Below are 18,117 nucleotides of genomic sequence, written 5' to 3' on the forward strand. Positions count from 1 at the left end.
ACTTGTTATTTTGTGAAATACATTCTATAAATATCACTATTTCATGAAAAATATTGAAAATCATTTATGTTCGACAAGTAGAACACATATGTTCTGTAATATGTAAATATGTTCTGCAAACTTAACATGTTTTGCAGAATAATGTGTTTTTCACTATTTAACTTGTAGAATGTTTAGGATTGTCAAAAATTTTAACAAAATAATGATGTTTATAAAACATGATTTGCAAAATAACACAATTTGCAATGTTTTTATGTCATTCTATAGTTGCAGAACATACGTGGTCTACGGTACTACAGTAAATATGTGTACTGCATGAAACTTTGTTCATAAAGAAGATATTGAAAAGAATATAAATACAACAGTTTTAATGTATGTTGTTAATGCTTTTGAATAATATGTTGATTGCTAGTGTAGCTCAAGTGGTTTAAGTGGTGCACATGAGTTAGAGAGGTCTTGGGTTCAATTCTTGTTAATAATAAATTTTTTATATAAATGAGGAGAAGGTAGGTTCGGAGTTAGGCTCTAGGTAATTTATTTGCTCAGGAGAGAGGTTTAACACGAACCGTTGTGCTATTATATATATAACTAGCGTAAAAGCTCGTGCAAGGCACGAGCCTCTGTTTCAACTCAAGAATTCCATGATATTAAAAACTTTACAAGTCTGTTATGAAAATGTGGTTGGAAGATTGCTGAAATGTATATAGTCGGTCTAATTTTTTCTAGTAAGAATAAATTGGGAAAATTAAATAAACGGCATATCTCCTCAAGAGATTCATCCTCAATCTTTCGCGCAATAGCAGAACAAGTTTTTTTATACAATGGTCTCAACTGCAAGTAGTGTGCGGCATTAACCAACTTGTAGAGACTTGATGTGTCCTTTCTCAAAAAATTCTCGTCAAAAGTCTTGCGTTTCTATCAAAAGAACAAAAAGATGTTAATTATAAAATACGCGCTAAGGTTAATTTCAGGATGATGCAACTGAATAATAAAATACAATATAATGCAAATACGATTTAGATGGAAGAGAAAAAAAAAATAACAAGTGCAAGTAATAAGTTTAGAGCGAGGTTAGCATTAAAAAGAAAAAACTCCGTGTGGCTAACTTCTTTCTACGATGAGATTTGAGCATGTTAGAATGATGAGATTGAAATCTAGTTCATATATGTAAAGTAGAATTGAAGAAGGAATCAGTATCATGCATAAATCTCCACATTCGTACTAATATTTATATTTAGTTCTTCACCCCTTCCTCCCCAATTGAATTCCTTGCAACAGAATACAAGATAATATACTTAGTTCCTTATTTCTCAGACAATGGTTTTGAATCAGCCTGTAATTTATATGAAGCCTTTTTATTCATCTTTAAGCAATTTGTAGATTAAATAAATTACACTCTAATGTTTAATTATTGTCTCTCTCCAAGAGGAAATATTTATAAACATACACATAGGGCTTAACATAAGACTTAAAAGCAGGAAAATGACATAAGCATGAGTTCGAATAAGAATCATATCGCGAAAATTGAGCTGTTGAGTAGATTAAAATAAATGTAGAATTTGAGTTTAAGGCCAACCTCTCCTGCAACTGAAAGACTGACTGGACTGTTGTGATCTTTATGAAATGCAGCATTTCAGCTAACCACATTGGCCCAAATTAAGCGACAATTAGCTAAATTTCTGGGTATTTGAGTTAATATTTAATAAGCAAGAGATATTTTACTACATGTTGTTTGTGTTGAATAATGTTTGTTGTAGCATAGGATCTTGTTGGTGTGTTTTGAAAACTTAAGATGGTAGCAGAGCTCGGTTTAGGAGGAGACTCGGGTCAGAGAAGGGAACAGAAAGAATAAATTTGAAAGAAAACAAATGATCAGCGAGTAGCCTGATAATTAACTGACCTGTCCACTTCTCTTCCGGAATAAAAAACTCATCTGTGTAACAATGAATCCAATCCCCTCAATCAATTTTTTTTGAGAATGATGAGATGTAAATCTGATGGTCCTCTCAGAAATGTCCTGCTGGACAAGAACGAATGTTTATTTTAGATCTTACCATACAAAGTTCTGGTAGTAATTTAAGTCCAGCAGTGGTTCTTACCTCTTTCTCGAAGAAGCCTGAAAGATCCAGGCTTGAGGCCATGCTAATGAGACGAAAAGCATTTATAGAAGTGGAGGACTCTGCATCTTTCTCTGCTAAGGATGACTACACCAATGAGATAGTGGTTAAAATAAGTTAAAGAATATGAAGGTAACTTATAATCTGCTGAGAATTTCCAACTGTGACTTACCTCATAATCATGAAAGCTTCATCATTAATGCATATATCTTCTTTATCTTGAACAGGATAAACAAGAGTGTGAGAGGCACAGGTCATTTTGTAGAAAATGGCTGAAATTTGTATTGTTATTGATGGACATCAGTAGGAAACAAAATATTTTTATCCATGTCAATATGTGTCAAATTTTTATTCATACCAATCTCTAGGTCTGGTTCTTTTTATTATGTAAAAATTTACATGAGACAGCTTATAAATGTATACAATTTTATTTGCATGTTTAGTACATGTTAAAGGAATTTATATATCCTTTATTTGGTTATGGATTTAGTTAAATAGAATTACACACTGGTATCAAGTAAACTTACACATGATAATATAATTAGTACGTTCTTGAAGAGGAATACAGGAGTCTAACGATAAATCTTGTAATATTTCTATCACCGACTTGGATTGCATATCGACCAGAATTATAGAAGGCACCAAACAGAAGGACTTATAAAAATAAGTTGACAATAAGAAGTCTTGCGAAGACAGCAAAAGGAAGAATTCAGAATATACATACTTTGACTATAGATATGAGTCTTGATCTTCTTAGAGTTGAAGCTTCGAGTTCGGAAAGCAATTCAAGGTATTGGTTTATAACTATTTAGTGAAGAGAAACCAAAATAGTACCTTAACTAAATATATTTCTAAGAAGTGCTGACCAAACCAAGTGAAAGAAGTATTCTGATTTCTGGAATTAAATTTTTCCACAATTATGTACCACAATACAAGGTGCAAAGGCATAAGGTATTCTTGTAGCTCTCACTTCAAGAGCAGTAGCTGCAACAATCTTTTTCTCCAGTTGAGGGTCCCTGCATAAGAATATTATGCATCTCTAGATGTACAATAAAAAACCTTTATATAAACTTATTTTGCAATCTTCTCAAATTTCATTATTCTAGCAGGTCTAGACTTTTGAAGAACACACAATTGAGGTTAATGACCAGAAGTGGTTGGTAGAATAAATCTTGGGTTAACATATAACACACACAAAATTCTACTGCCAACAAAGCCCCAAACAATATCCTTTTTTCACTTAAATTTTTATGAGGAGTCTTGATTATACTATAAGGCAAGCTATCAGTTCTAATATATTCATCGTTTCACAGACCAAGTAACATCTACGTACCATTTACTTGCCTAGTTGCTCCTAAGTCAGTGTTGTGTGGAAATATTGTTGCAACTTAAGCATTGTTATGGCCGTGAACATCAATTTCATAGATCATGAGTATACCAAGACGGGTTGATAATGCACCAATTGGAATTTCATTACCATGTTTACCTGTTCCTCAGGAGATGCGTGTTTGTTTGGAACACTCCATCCATCACTCAACAGACTAACTGTAAAGATCATAAAAACATATGTACTGCACAAATTATGATTAAATGCATATTGTAGAATATTTGCTAAGAAACTTACCGAATAATTATTTCTTTATGACCTCCACAAGAGTCACGATTCTTTCTATCGCATCATTTGTCCTATCTTTTCCTATAAAGTTATTTTTTTACCAGATCCTTTATTCGTATGTATCGACTGGCTTCGATCCTTATATTGTATGTACTCTGATTGGACCATGACATACCAAAAACAAACCACAAGAGTCCCAATAAGATGTACACAAGCTTTGCCCAATTTGTTTCGCTTAGTGCGGCTGAAAGAGGGAACATATATTTTTGCACTGCAATTCCAAGCAGACCTCAATGCAAATTTCTAACTATTACTGCATCAAACATATGAAAAACCAGTCTGAATTAGAAAGAAATCTTGGAATAAAAATGGAAAAAAATGATAAAAAAAAAGAAGCATAATTTATCTAACAAAGCTTATGGTATTAGCAATTAAGTACAACTATAAACATATAATGATTGACCAAAAGGTAAAAGGATTAAATATTCTACTAAAATTTTCCAAGTTAAGGGAAGTACTATTGGCTTCTTAACTTGCTTTTTAAAGATAGAGCTCAGTTAAGTAGTTAACTACAGAAGGCCCAATTAATAATGCAGGACCCTGCTAAAACATCAGAAGAAGTGAGAAAATATGTCGAGGTTACAATCCAAGAAGATAGATATAAGAGAAAATATGGCTAAATACATTATGTTCCTTGCCAAGCAAGCACCAAAGTATGTGGATTTGAATTAGATCAAGTGAGTCAGTATAGACAAATTGAATAAAGAGTTTTTTGACTTTTGGTCAATTAGGATCTGGTTCTTCCTCACCTCAGGTTCCTGATAAATAAGTTAAGTCCTTGAAATGTCAAACTTCTTTGCCGTTTTAATGTAATCCTGAAAATGGGATATAGATTATGTTCAACGGGGAAGTTGCATTTGGAAAATATGCAACACAATTACAAAATTATATGAGCAACTGAATCTCATTATATTAATCTATAATCTATCCATTTTCTCTATGCATTGATAAAAAGTCAGACACAAGCTTGTCAACATCAAAACACCTTTCCAACTGTTCATCTTTTCATCCCAGGCTTACAAGATCTTTCACTGTATTATTAGATCAAATTATTCATCTTTATTTAACTATATTCATGCATATTCTTTTGACTTTCATTTCATACACATAAATATAATAATGTATCCTGTGGTGGAAAGATGATAGTGAAGCCAGTTCTAAAAAGAATTTTTCTCTGATTTCTATATGCTAGCTGAAGGAAAAACATTTAATTTTACTAATCATTAGCTAAAAATAATGATTATAAAAAAAAACTTCTATTAATTCAGCTGCCGCACCAAAAGAATCAAGGAATACTAAATTTGCCATTAAACTTTCTATAGCCTCTGTCCTCTGAGAAGGAAAAGCTATTCCAAGGCATTTATATCAGCTCAAGAAAGGGAGCTGTAGACGGAGGAAGAGGCTGATGGCTACAAGATTTGCAAGCACATAAGCAAAGCGGAGATATAGGCCAATTTAGTTTATTTCTATTCTATGAATATTAATAAGAATTTATCATCATTCTGTGATGTTTATGCCGTTTATTTATAAATATGTATATCAAAATTGAAATTGCCTACTCTAAGGAAACAGTTCGAAGTCAAATGTTAATAGATACTTGTGATTCCTCTATATCAGCTGCCCAGAATTTTTACTTCTTCTAGTTGGCCCCAACTTAAAAGTATTTGTTGTCAAAAAGACACTTTTATCTACAAAAACTTGATTCATGCTCAATAGTATACACTTTACTTTACAATTCCGATGGCAGGTGAAAACAAACCATAAACAAAATTAAAGAAAATAACCAGAACTAATTGCTCAAACAACATCATAAAATTTCCCAAAGTGAAATTAACAATATGCATCAAAATTATACACTGGTTCACTCAATCACAGATGACACATATCAAACAGAACAGGTGAACAAAGTTAGTATGGCATATTATAATCAGGCATTCAGAAGAATAGTGAGGGCCATAAAATTACCTTTGCCACAACTGCAGTTCTTACAATCCAATTCCTTTTACCAACACAACAATGCTAGAGACCTCTGAAGAATGTTTAAACTATAATCGCCGCCGGAGTAGAAGGAGACAAGGATTAAAAACACCACCAAAAGATTGCACCGCTGATTCCATCAAAGGCTGAGTAAAGGAGTATATGCCTACTCACAATCTAAATAAACCGGGAGGGTTAGCATTTGACAGGGAATAGAGACTAAAAAAAATGAATGAAATTTTGGCAAAGTTTAAAACCATGTACTTCCGTGGATGAGGACGTTCCAACCAATGTACAAGTCCATCATTAATCTGTCTACAACTTCAGCACAAAGAGAAAAAGCATGACAAAGTAGAAATTCAGTAACCAAGCGTTGTTCCCAATGAATTCCAATATACAATGACAAAACCAATCGCAGAAGTGATGTTAACTTTTGTCCTATGACAAAAGAACCCGATCTAAAAATTTGATGTTTGTTCATCTCTAATAACATGTAGGCAACGAATCAAAATCTGAGAAACCATACCTGTGTCCTGACAAGTAGCATTTTGCAATTGCTTCACCGCCCTGAGCTCCTCTGCCACCTCTTAGGTCAGGCACAGCTTTGGTCTGCTACGTTTTTTAGGGGAGCCATCCAGTGTGAAGAAGGTGTACCAAACGAAGAGAAAAAAACCAAGCGAGGAGAGGCAACCCAGCACTAAACATAAATCGCAGACAAGGAGAGAACAACTGAGCTAAATCGAAACTGTTAGAGATCAGAAGAAAACAAACAGGCAATGGCAATGCAGGAATTGTGTAAAAAACAAGGGTATATTTGCATATATATTGAAAACCAGCTCCGGAAAAAAAAGTCAGAAAAATGGCTAAAACTTTCCGTGTGAATAAGAATTTTTAATTAGAAGCTAAACAAAATTTTAGTGCATGTTCATAATACAAACAATTAAATGCAACTAAGTATGGATATTCTACAAACCACAAAATAATATAATTCACAAACCCGCAACCCTATATCCATTTATCACTGGCGCGTGATTTTTATTTGAAATAATTCTAGACTTATCATCCAAAAGCAAGCTCATGTGATTCACAAAAGAACATAGACCTCTAGCTCTTCCATTATCTTTCCATTATCTGTGAAAGATAACATACATGAACTATATTAGCAACATTGTATCACAAAGAAAGATTCAATAAAAGTTTACATTTTACACATATCTCTGCCTCTTATTATTGCCTTGTGTTCTAGAAAGCGGAAGGAAAAAAATACTTATCTGTAATAATGTTCGCACAATAATCAGGCTATCAATATCGCATATGATCATAGCAAATCTCGTGTAAAGAAAGTCGTGATATCAAATAAATTATAACAAATGTGGAACAAAATGTGACAAACATAATTTAAAATAATTACTACAATCTTACAAAAAAGACACAGAATAACATGTTGGATCACACACAATGAAGTAATCTAAAATGTGTATACATGATATCATTTTGTTTATGAAATATATCTAAAAGTGACGCAGAAAATTCAGAATTCAGAGGATATTTTGAGTCAACTTCGAAGAATAAATTGATTTTATCTAGGACGTTCTGGGTGTAGTGTGATATATCATTGGAAAGGTATTGGAGTCTAGTTTTCAACAAATTTTACGGATCAAAGAAATACATTTTCTACAAGAAGTTATCTCATTTTTAGTCAGAGGTGGTCAAGCTGTCCAGCAGGGTACATTCTGAGTTAAAGTATTTGCATTGAGATTATTTTCTGGTATTCATATCATTTACTAGGCTAGTTCATGTATTAGCAAGTCCCTAGGAATGATATCAGTTATATCTTTTAGTAGTCCAAGTCAAAGAATATCAAAAGATTAGCATTAATCTCATGTTCATTGCACCTACCTATGGCAGAAGGGATGTTTCTGGCCAAGTCTATATAAAGACTATCACAACTATGTACCTATAAGCTGAAATTGAAAATACAAAAATTAAATATTTCTTTTGTTAAAAGAATATTGATCTTTATACTCTTATCCCTGGGGTTGGGTTCCTTTGGGTGGCGAGTTTGCTCTTATCTCTAGGGTGGATTCCTTAGAGTGGCGAGTATTAAACCCTGATCTACTTGTTTCCATTGCTTCCGGTGTCAATTTGGTATCAGAGCCATGCCTCCACGTCGACGGAATGTACGTGATATTGAATTAGAGGAGTTGAGAAGACAAGTAGAGGAGCTACAACAACAGCTTGCACGTGGAGCAGGCAGAGGACATAACACAGGCAGTCATAACTCAGAAAATGGCTCATCAACACCTGATGATGAGGACTACAATCCCTTTCATGAAGAATCAGATGATCACTCAAGTCATACATCTGCTCCTAGACGACCTCGTAGAGAATTCAACAATTTTCAAGGTGCTTACAATGTGAAAATCACAATTCCAGATTTTGAAGGAAGAAACCATCCAGATGAATTTATTGATTGGCTTAATACGGTGGAAATAGTTTTTGAATACAATGATGTGCATGATCGACAAAAGGTTAAATTAGTGGCGGTGAAATTGAAGAAATATGCCTCCTTATGGTGGGAACATCTTAAGAAGCAATGAGTTCGTGATGGAAAGGCTAAGATTTGCACTTGGGAAAAGATGAAGAAAGAGCTGCGAAAAAAGTTTTTGCCAGACAATTACAAGCAAGATGCTTTTCTCAAATTTCATAATTTTAAACAAGGAAATCTGTCCGTGGAAGATGATATGACAGAATTTGAGAATCTCATGATGCGCTGCGAGGTGGTAGAACCAGAGGAGCAAACCATTGCTCGATTTCTTGGTGGACTAAAGGAGGAAATCAGTGATGTCGTTAATCTGCAACCTTTCTGGACTTATCAAGATGTATGTAAACTTGCTCTTAAGGTGGAGAAACAACAAAAGCCAAAGGGACGCAATAATCGGTTCTCAAATCAAGCTTCTGGTACAACCCATTCAAGTGTCGTAAGAAAATCTCCTCCTACTGATAAGGGGTCAGATCTGAAATCATCCAAAAAGAATGATAGCACAGCCAATACTAGTCGGGGAAGTGGCACCAAAGCTTCAATAAAGTGTTTTAAATGCCAAGGTTATGGACACATAGCCTCTGAATGTCCAAACCTTAAAGTCATAACCATTTTTGAGGAAGAAATTGAAGAACAGACTCCATGGGAAGCTGAAGGAAGTGGCCAAGAGGATGAGGAGATTACTTATGAAGATCAGGGAGAATCTTTGGTGATTCGAAGGAGTTTGAATAGTATGCAAGCTCAAGAAGATTCTTGGCTTCGTAGTAACATATTCCATACAAAATGCACTTCACAAGGAAAGGTGTGCAATGTCATCATAGATGGAGGAAGCTGTGAGAATGTGGTGTCCAACGACATGGTTCAAAAATTAAATTTGAAGACGGAGAAGCATCCACGTCCTTATAAGCTATCATGGTTTCGCAAAGGCAATGAGGTAAAAGTTGATAAACAATGTTTGGTGCAATTCTCTATTGGTAGTAAGTATAAAGATGAAGTATTATGTGATGTTGTTCCTATGGATGCATGTCATTTACTTCTTGGTAGACCTTGGCAGTATGATAGAAGGACTCACCATGATGGTTATAAAAATACCTATACTTTTGTTAAAGATGGTGTTAAGGTTATTTTGGGCCCTTCAAAAATGAACAACATTCCTAAACCTTGTAAAGGGGAAGGAAACAATCTACTGTCAAGAGCAGAAATTTGCAGGGCTGTTCATGAGTCCGAGGAAACTTATGCCTTGGTTGTCTTTAAAGAAAATGAAGAGGTATATGATATTCCAGCACCAGTGCAGCCTCTACTTCTTGAATTTTCAGATGTAGTTCCTGAAGAAATACCACCTGGGCTGCCTCCAATGAGAGATATACAACATTGCATTGATCTGGTTCCGGGAGCCTCATTGCCTAACAAAGCAGCCTATAGAATGAGTCCACAACAACATGAAGAATTACAGAGGCAAGTTGATGATCTCTTGAATAAAGGAATGGTTAAAGAAAGTAAGAGTCCTTGTGCAGTCCCTGCACTCCTTGTACCCAAGAAAGACGGTTCATGGCGGATGTGTGTTGATAGTAGAGCAGTCAATAAAATTATTATCAAATACCGTTTTCCTATTCCGCGTTTTGATGACCTGATTGACCAACTTTCAGGCTCTAAAGTGCACAGCAAAATCGATCTACGCAGCGGTTATCACCAAATTCGTATAAGGCCCGGAGATGAATGGAAGACGGCTTTCAAGACAAGAGATGGGTTGTATGAATGGATGGTTATGCCTTTTGGAATGTCTAATGCTCCTTCAACATTCATGAGACTCATGAATGACATATTTAAACCATTCATCGGAAAATTTGTGGTAGTTTATTTTGACGACATTCTGATCTATAGTCGTGATGAAAAACAACATTTGGAACATCTCCGTGCCATTTTTCAGGTGCTAAGAGAGCAAAAATTATATGCAAATCTGAAGAAGTGCCACTTCCTTGCAGAAAGCCTTGTGTTCCTTGGATTCGTCGTCTCAGCTGATGGATTAAAGATGGATAACAATAAAGTTGAAGCAATAACTTGCTGGCCTACACCAGCCTCTCTTCATGACATCCGGAGCTTTCATGGCCTAGCATCTTTTTATCGGCGATTCATAAGGAATTTCAGCTCTATTATTGCACCTATCACTGAATGTTTGAAAGGTGGGAGCTTTCATTGGACAGAAGAAGGACAAAAGAGCTTTGAACTCCTAAAGAAAAAGGTATCTGAAGCTCCTATTCTCGCACTACCAGATTTTAATAAAGTATTTGAAGTTGATTGTGATGCCTCAAATGTGGGAATTGGTGCTGTTATTAGCCAAGAAGGACAACCTATTGCCTACTTCAGTGAAAAATTGAACGATGGTCGTAAAAATTATTCAACTTATGATAAAGAGTTCTATGCTATTGTTCGAGCATTGGACCATTGGCAACATTATCTTTTACATAAGGAGTTCATTCTCTTCTCTGATCATGAGGCGCTGAAGTATATCAACTCTCAGCAGAAGTTAAGTGCTCGACATGCCAAATGGGTGGAATTTCTTCAATCATTTACCTTTTCTATCAAGCATAAATCTGGTGCTCTGAACAAAGTAGCTGATGCTTTAAGTCGAAGAAGATCATTGATGTCCACTATGCAAGTAAAGGTGCTGGGATTTGATATTCTAATGGAGCTGTACAAAGATGATCCTTGTTTTGGTCAGATTTGGGAACATTCTTCCAATAGGCCAATTCGTGACTTTGTTATTCAAGATGGTTTTCTTTTCAAAAATAATCGTCTTTGCATTCCCGCTTGTTCTTTGAGGAAAGCTATAATCTTTGAAGCTCATGAAGGAGGACTTGCTGGGCATTTTGGCAGAGACAAAACCCTTGCTCTTGTCCAAGAAAATTTTTATTGGCCAAGGATGGAACGTGATGTAAAACGCCATGTAGAAGGATGTCGAGTTTGCCGCATTGCAAAGAGTCGTTCACAAAATACAGGATTATACACCCCACTTCCGGTTCCTCTTGCACCTTGGGAAGATGTGAGTTTAGATTTTGTGGTTGGGTTACCAAGAACTCAACGAAGCAAAGATTCTATAATGGTAGTAGTTGATCGATTTTCAAAAATGGCTCACTTTGTGCCATGTTCTAAAACATTAGATGCTTCTCATGTGGCTGACTTATATTTCAGAGAGATTGTGAAACTCCATGGTGTTCCAAAGACAATAACTTTAGATCGTGACACAAAGTTTACGGGTCACTTTTGGCGTACATTATGGAAGAAGCTGGGAACTCATCTGCAATTTAGTTCGTCCAATCATCCACAAACGGATGGACAAACTGAAGTTGTTAATAGGAGTCTCGGAAATCTATTGAGGAGTTTAGTTGGTAACAATCCACGCCAATGGGATCTGACGTTAGCCCAATCCGAGTTTGCATACAATCGGTCAATAAGCCAGACAACGGGAAAAAGTCCTTTTGAGGTTGTTTATGGTCAGAATCCTTCTAGTCCATTGGACCTAGCTCTGCTACCAGCTACTAGTCATTTCAGTGGAGATGCAGCTGATAGAGCTGATCACATCAAGAAGCTACATGAGCATGTCAGATTAAAAATAGCGAAGCAAAATGAGAAGTATAAGAAGCAAGCAGACAAGTACAGAAAACCAGCTGTCTTCAAAGAGGGTGATCTGGTATGGATTCATCTGCGTAAAGAACGCTTCCCTAGAGGAAGATCCGGAAAGTTAAGTCCTAGAGCTGATGGCCCATTTAAAGTACTTCAAAGAATTGGTGAAAATGCTTACAAGATTGAACTGCCTGGTAACTATGGTGTGTCTGCTACATTTAATGTGTCCGATCTCTCACCTTACATAGATAATGACGGCAATAAAGACTCGAGGACGAGTCCTTTTCAACCCGGGGAGAATGACGCAGAAAATTCAGAATTCTGAGGATATTTTGAGTCAACTTCGAAGAATAAACTGATTTTATCTAGGACGTTCTGGGTGCAGTGTGATATATCATTGGAAAGGTATTGGAGTCTAGTTTTCAACAAATTTTACGGATCAAAGAAATACATTTTCTACAAGAAGTTATCTCATTTTTAGTCAGAGGTGGTCAAGCTGTCCAGCAGGGTACATTCTGAGTTAAAGTATTTGCATTGAGATTATTTTCTGGTATTCATATCATTTACTAGGCTAGTTCATGTATTAGCAAGTCCCTAGGAATGATATCAGTTATATCTTTTAGTAGTCCAAGTCAAAGAATATCAAAAGATTAGCATTAATCTCATGTTCATTGCACCTACCTATGGCAGAAGGGATGTTTCTGGCCAAGTCTATATAAAGACTATCACAACTATGTACCTATAAGCTGAAATTGAAAATACAAAAATTAAATATTTCTTTTGTTAAAAGAATATTGATCTTTATACTCTTATCCCTGGGGTTGGGTTCCTTTGGGTGGCGAGTTTGCTCTTATCTCTAGGGTGGATTCTTTAGAGTGGCGAGTATTAAACCCTGATCTACTTGTTTCCATTGCTTCCGGTGTCAAAAAGTACCTCGGCTCTGACAAGATCGTTAGCACTTAGCATACATTTTTACAAGTCATTTATTATTTTCCACATCTTTGCACTCACTTGCAATGGGAGTTACATATTCAAACCTTATAATAATTTATCAATACAAGAATTTTAATAGAGAAAAGAATAATTGGATGTTTATTATCTCTGCCCACCACCGGGCTGAAAATTGACTATATAGTTTTAAAAGAAGATTGTATATGAAGTGTATTTAAAATCAAAAAAAATATATTAACAAACCAATTATGACAATCATGTCAGGAACTTCATGATTTAATATATCATTTGTGTCGTACTCAGTTAAGCCTAAAGGCGCTGAGTGCAAAGTCAATAAGGAGTTCAACTATAAGAACATGTGTGCTTTAATTAACCCCCCAGCTTCGTGAGCTTGATAAAGAATTAATGAATCAATCAAGTTTGGAAAAGCACTATTAGATCTAAGGTACAACCTGCCGATTTAGTCTTTTTATATTATTCATGCCAAAAGTGCAAAATATTTGGCAGTCATTTTATGGACGTCTGTAATTTTCTTTTACTAAATTCTAGCTTTAAATCTACATTTTATAAGATTAATTCTATTTTAACTCTATAAATACAACCAAAGTTTTCGTCTAAACTTATTCATGATCACATAGAAAGAGATGAGACAAAAACATACGCGGACCAAAAAAGAAAAAAAACATTAAAAAACATCACGGGCACTAATAAAAATGATTGTAATTCATGAAGTAATAAATTTACATTGAAAAAAGATTGCAGCTAATATAGTTGTGTATAAATATTTGTTACCTTATGCAAACTTTGTTACCTATCCTCTTGCAGGGCCAAGACTTCTTGCCGAGATAAAATGTCATTGCTAATGCTTTTAGATTGCACACCAGTAGAATCATAAGGCTTGGATGGACTTCAGTCATAACACTAAAAAAGTCTATTTCGCGGACAGCACAAAGATCATGAACTGTGGTCACAGACTCAAGGACTTTTTTCAACCTCTCACTCTGCCAAACAAAAAAAGAAGGGACAATAATTATCTTTCTGGCTCACCGAGCACATACAAGGTCATTCATAAGAAATTTTACCTTTCCTTTTTGCAGTTGTTGAAGTTGAGCAATAAATTCTTTTAATTTCTTCAGTGATAAATCAGACTATCGACTGCAGGGTTACCCTCGTGGTCTGCTGTAGGCTTTCATCAAACTTCTGCGATCAAACAAAGATAGATGTGACTTACATCAGCCTCAACAAATATCACTTCAATAATACCAATGAGTAACAAAATAAAATAAAAGGAGATTAATTAAAGTAGATATTTAATTAACTTGATGAACTTCATAGGAAAAACCTTGCAAGGACGAATTAGTTTGATGAATTTACATTTGTAATATTATGATTTTTTTACCAGTGTTTTAAGAAACTCTCTTTGTCTCGATTCTTCATTCCTAAGAAAAATGGTGGAAGAAAAAACATAGTTGGTGGCTTGAGTGTTTCGTTTGTAGGCTGGAGGTGGACGAGTCATGGGTGTCACTTTGAATACAGGTTTTGTATAAGGAATTTCTGTAAATTTTAGAAAACATTAATTAATTTGTCCGTCAATTATTGATCGTTTATGGTTTAAACCCCTAAAAATAAAATAAAAACCCACTTTTTTGAAACCTAAACTTTTAAAAAATGTGATTTAAGTCCATCTCTAAAAGTTGGACTAATAAGATTTCTTTAAAGTATAGGTTTCAAAAAATTGGGACTTTTAGTTTAAGGACCTAAACCATAAACGACCTATATTTCAAGCAGGAATGAATCAATATTCCCTAAAATTTACACAAACTTCTTTTGCTAAACGTGTATGCAAAGTTACACACATGACACGTCCATCACAACCTGCCAATGAGACACTCCTTCCACCAACTATGTTTTTTGTTCCATCATTTTCCTTAGGAATGAAGAATCTAGACAAAGAAAGTATCTCAAAATGCCCCTACTAAAATTCTAATATTACGAATGTAAATTCATCAAAATAATTTCTGAAAGGGCATGTACCTTCAGATCTTTATACGTTAAAAGTTCTGAAAGTGCAAGGCAAACAAAAAGAAGAATGAAAAAAGAGAGAAAGAGCAAGTACCTCTTGTTGACATATTATTAACACTACATCCTTCAGCATAATGAACAGCATCTCTAGGGGTAACATCAGAAACAGCATTGCAGAGTTCGTTAGCAAACAGGCCAGAACCATCAAGCTCTGGCGATGATGATCGCCAGGCTGGATCACCATAAAATAAACCACCACCAGGGGAATTCCCAAAATCCCCCTCTTTACTATCAGCCGCCGCCGCATACATAGAAGATGTTGGAGCAATATTGCAGCTTGTGTTATCGTAAAAACCTCAGGCCCAACTCAAGACTGCTGTCAGCACTATCAAATTTAAACTGCCTGAAACACTCATTGCAGAAGCATCTCCATTTGCAATTCGAACAATTGACCATACTGCTTTTAATCCTTTTAAATTTGTGACAAGTTAAACTCCCCTGCTCTGGATACCGATTTGAGTTGTCCTACATCAAAATAATTGTCAAATTCGGCAGACACTACAGCCGCAGAAATATGGCACAAATGCACATTAAGAATGAATGAGCGTGCAGAATGATATGAATACGGTGAGATTAAATTCAAGAGAGAGGGAAGGAGGGAGCTCAATGCATTAATCTAACTGAATAAATGTTTATATATTTGTCACACTACAGTTGTACTCCAGCTAATACCAACCAAAAGTAAGATATTAAGAATATGCACAAAGCATATACAGTTATATACATAGCTAATATAGCCAAGATGATAAACCACAACAGCATCTAGACGCAGAGAAAATAATGAATAATGACAACTTTCATCTAGATGATAAATTTTCATGTACATAAGTAAATCTGAGACATAATGGACAACTCCTAAGTAGCACAACTCTAAGGAAAATGCCCCAGTCAAAAATAATATCAAATAACACGCAGGCAATGAACCAAAATCTGAGAAACGAACCAAAATCTTAGAAACCATACGTGGGTCCTGACGAGCAGCATTCCGCAATCACTTCACCGCCTTGCGCTCCTCTGCAACCTCTTTGGTCAGGCGCGGGTTGGGTCTGCCACGTTTTTTCACATGCATTTTCTTGCTCTTTTTTCCTCTAGTTCTCTTTTCCCGAAAAGGATATCAACAAATTCCAACACAAAATTCCCCAGACCAGTAACATGTGAATCTCCACCCGAGGGACCCGATTTCGCCAAGCCAAAGTCTGATATCTTTGGATTATAGTCCTTCATAAAATAAACTGAAATTCTTTCAGAATTGCTCAGAAGCTCATAAAAACCATATTTGTAAAGCGAAGCAAAGTGCAAGAGAGATCATTGAGATATGACCACGAGTAACAGTATATGACTCATTCAATCACATTAAAAATCGAGCAAGTTGACTTGATCTCATTAACTTAGTCAATTTGAGATTGATATCACATGTATAATGAGTACATGTGCATTTAGACATTTCAGAAAGTGACTATGACTCATCATTTAGAGCACACAATTTAGTCAAATAAATTAAGATTGACATAATTCCTTGAGTGAGATAAATAATTAACATTTCAAGCCGAACAGTTTAGGAACGTTAATATGAGCATAATCCATGAACATTATATTTTGCCCAATCTCAAAAGGAACAATATTTAATATCCAAGACGTGACAATGTTATTACATCGATTTCAATATAACAACATATTTGATGTAACAACAGGTTTAGCATATCAACCATCGAAAAATCCTAACTTGAGTTTTAAAGATAGAGGGATCTTCATAAATCGACTACACTGACTATAATTATGTTCAGACAAAATGATGGTGATGAGAAGCATACTTGAATGATTTAAATAAGAGAGTGTGTGTGGATGATTATAATCGATGATACCATAGGTAGAAGAATGTAACTACTGCTGAATATGTTGCCACCATTGATGAGTTTGAAGCTTGATGATAGATTTACAGATAAATGAAATAAATTTGCTAATAAAAATGAATTTGCGAAGAGGTGTACAATGATGAAACTCACTGATATTTGTAAAGTATGAAAATGATGATGAGCTGATGGATATTATACTCTGATGCCATGATACTTTTATAAAATTAACAAGTATATTTGCAGAAAATAGTTACATAAAAAAAAAAACTTTGAAGAAAATGAAATTTTATCTTTATTATTAGACTTAAATTTTTACCTCCATTTTTGCTGAATATATATATACAAAGGCCTGATTCTGTAAGTCGTTGGTCTAATGCCTAAGCCGTTGCTCTAATGCCTCGTTACATATACTTTCATCGGCTCGAATTATTACCATGAGTTTTTTAATCAATGAATTCTCACCATCCATACATAGCCTCCCTCTTGACCTATTTTTTGGAATCGAAGCGCTGAAAAAAAAGTTAATTTCTCTCTATTTTATATTTCTCTTCTTTCTCTTACTTCTATTTCTTGTCTATATCTTCCAAATTTATTACAATAATACTAATAGTAATATGTAATGTGAATAAGAGTTGTTAAGAGTTAAAATAAAAATTGATATCCTAAAGTATTACAATAGTCCAACTCTTAACTATTGTTTTATATTAAAGTATAAAACATATTTTTTCTCTTTTTTTAATTTTTTTATTTAATGAGTTTAAGTTATTTCAAATTGTTAGTGTGTGTGCCTTAGAGACAACACTATTATGTTTTCTTTGAGACATTTGATTATTAATAATTATGATTCTATGGATTATTCTTTATAAATTTATTATGTCTTTATTTACTGCGATAAAATATTAGATTAATAAATGTCCTTGGAATATGATATGTAATTCTATATCTCTAAATATATGCGACTTAGAAATGAGATTATGAGAATAGTATCGATATTCTTAAATGTCCCTAGTCGAGTATTATTATTAAGGGACAATAATAGTGCATTAAGACTAGTGTGTTTGTTGACGGATGATCACATCTCATTGATCATAGGTATAGTGATACTAAAGTCGAAACACAGGCACATGTATTAAATACATGGTGCGGGAAGACCCAATGTGAGATTCTACATGTCTGTTGTGTCATAATAATTCCCACAGTGATAATGATGTATTGGTCCTGAGACTTGAAATCATTATATTTCTTTTTTTTTTTCGTCATAAAACGGTTGTATTATACCAATATTGCAAATTACAATAT

The 18,117-nt window shown here is 34.7% G+C and overlaps 1 long non-coding RNA gene across 14 annotated transcripts; it reads right to left on the minus strand.

Moving 5' to 3' along the window:
* Positions 1–623: 623 nt before the first annotated feature.
* Positions 624–16,986, minus strand: LOC108214028 (uncharacterized). Of its 14 annotated transcripts, none has more exons than XR_010290400.1 (12): positions 16,828–16,986; positions 15,929–16,183; positions 15,000–15,430; positions 13,966–14,083; positions 13,676–13,884; positions 6,296–6,466; positions 5,758–6,207; positions 2,952–4,045; positions 2,290–2,389; positions 2,100–2,204; positions 1,901–2,017; positions 624–915 (listed from the first exon to the last, which is right to left on the minus strand). It is a non-coding gene; the product is annotated as an uncharacterized LOC108214028 (long non-coding RNA). The 14 variants fall into 14 exon arrangements; XR_010290398.1 differs by having other exon boundaries at positions 6,767–13,884; XR_010290406.1 differs by having other exon boundaries at positions 5,758–5,946; positions 6,034–6,090; positions 6,296–13,884.
* Between the last annotated feature and the right edge of the window lie 1,131 nt (positions 16,987–18,117).

Source organism: Daucus carota, chromosome 3 (assembly GCF_001625215.2).
Source record: "Daucus carota subsp. sativus chromosome 3, DH1 v3.0, whole genome shotgun sequence".
Classification (NCBI taxonomy): Eukaryota; Viridiplantae; Streptophyta; class Magnoliopsida; order Apiales; family Apiaceae; genus Daucus; species Daucus carota.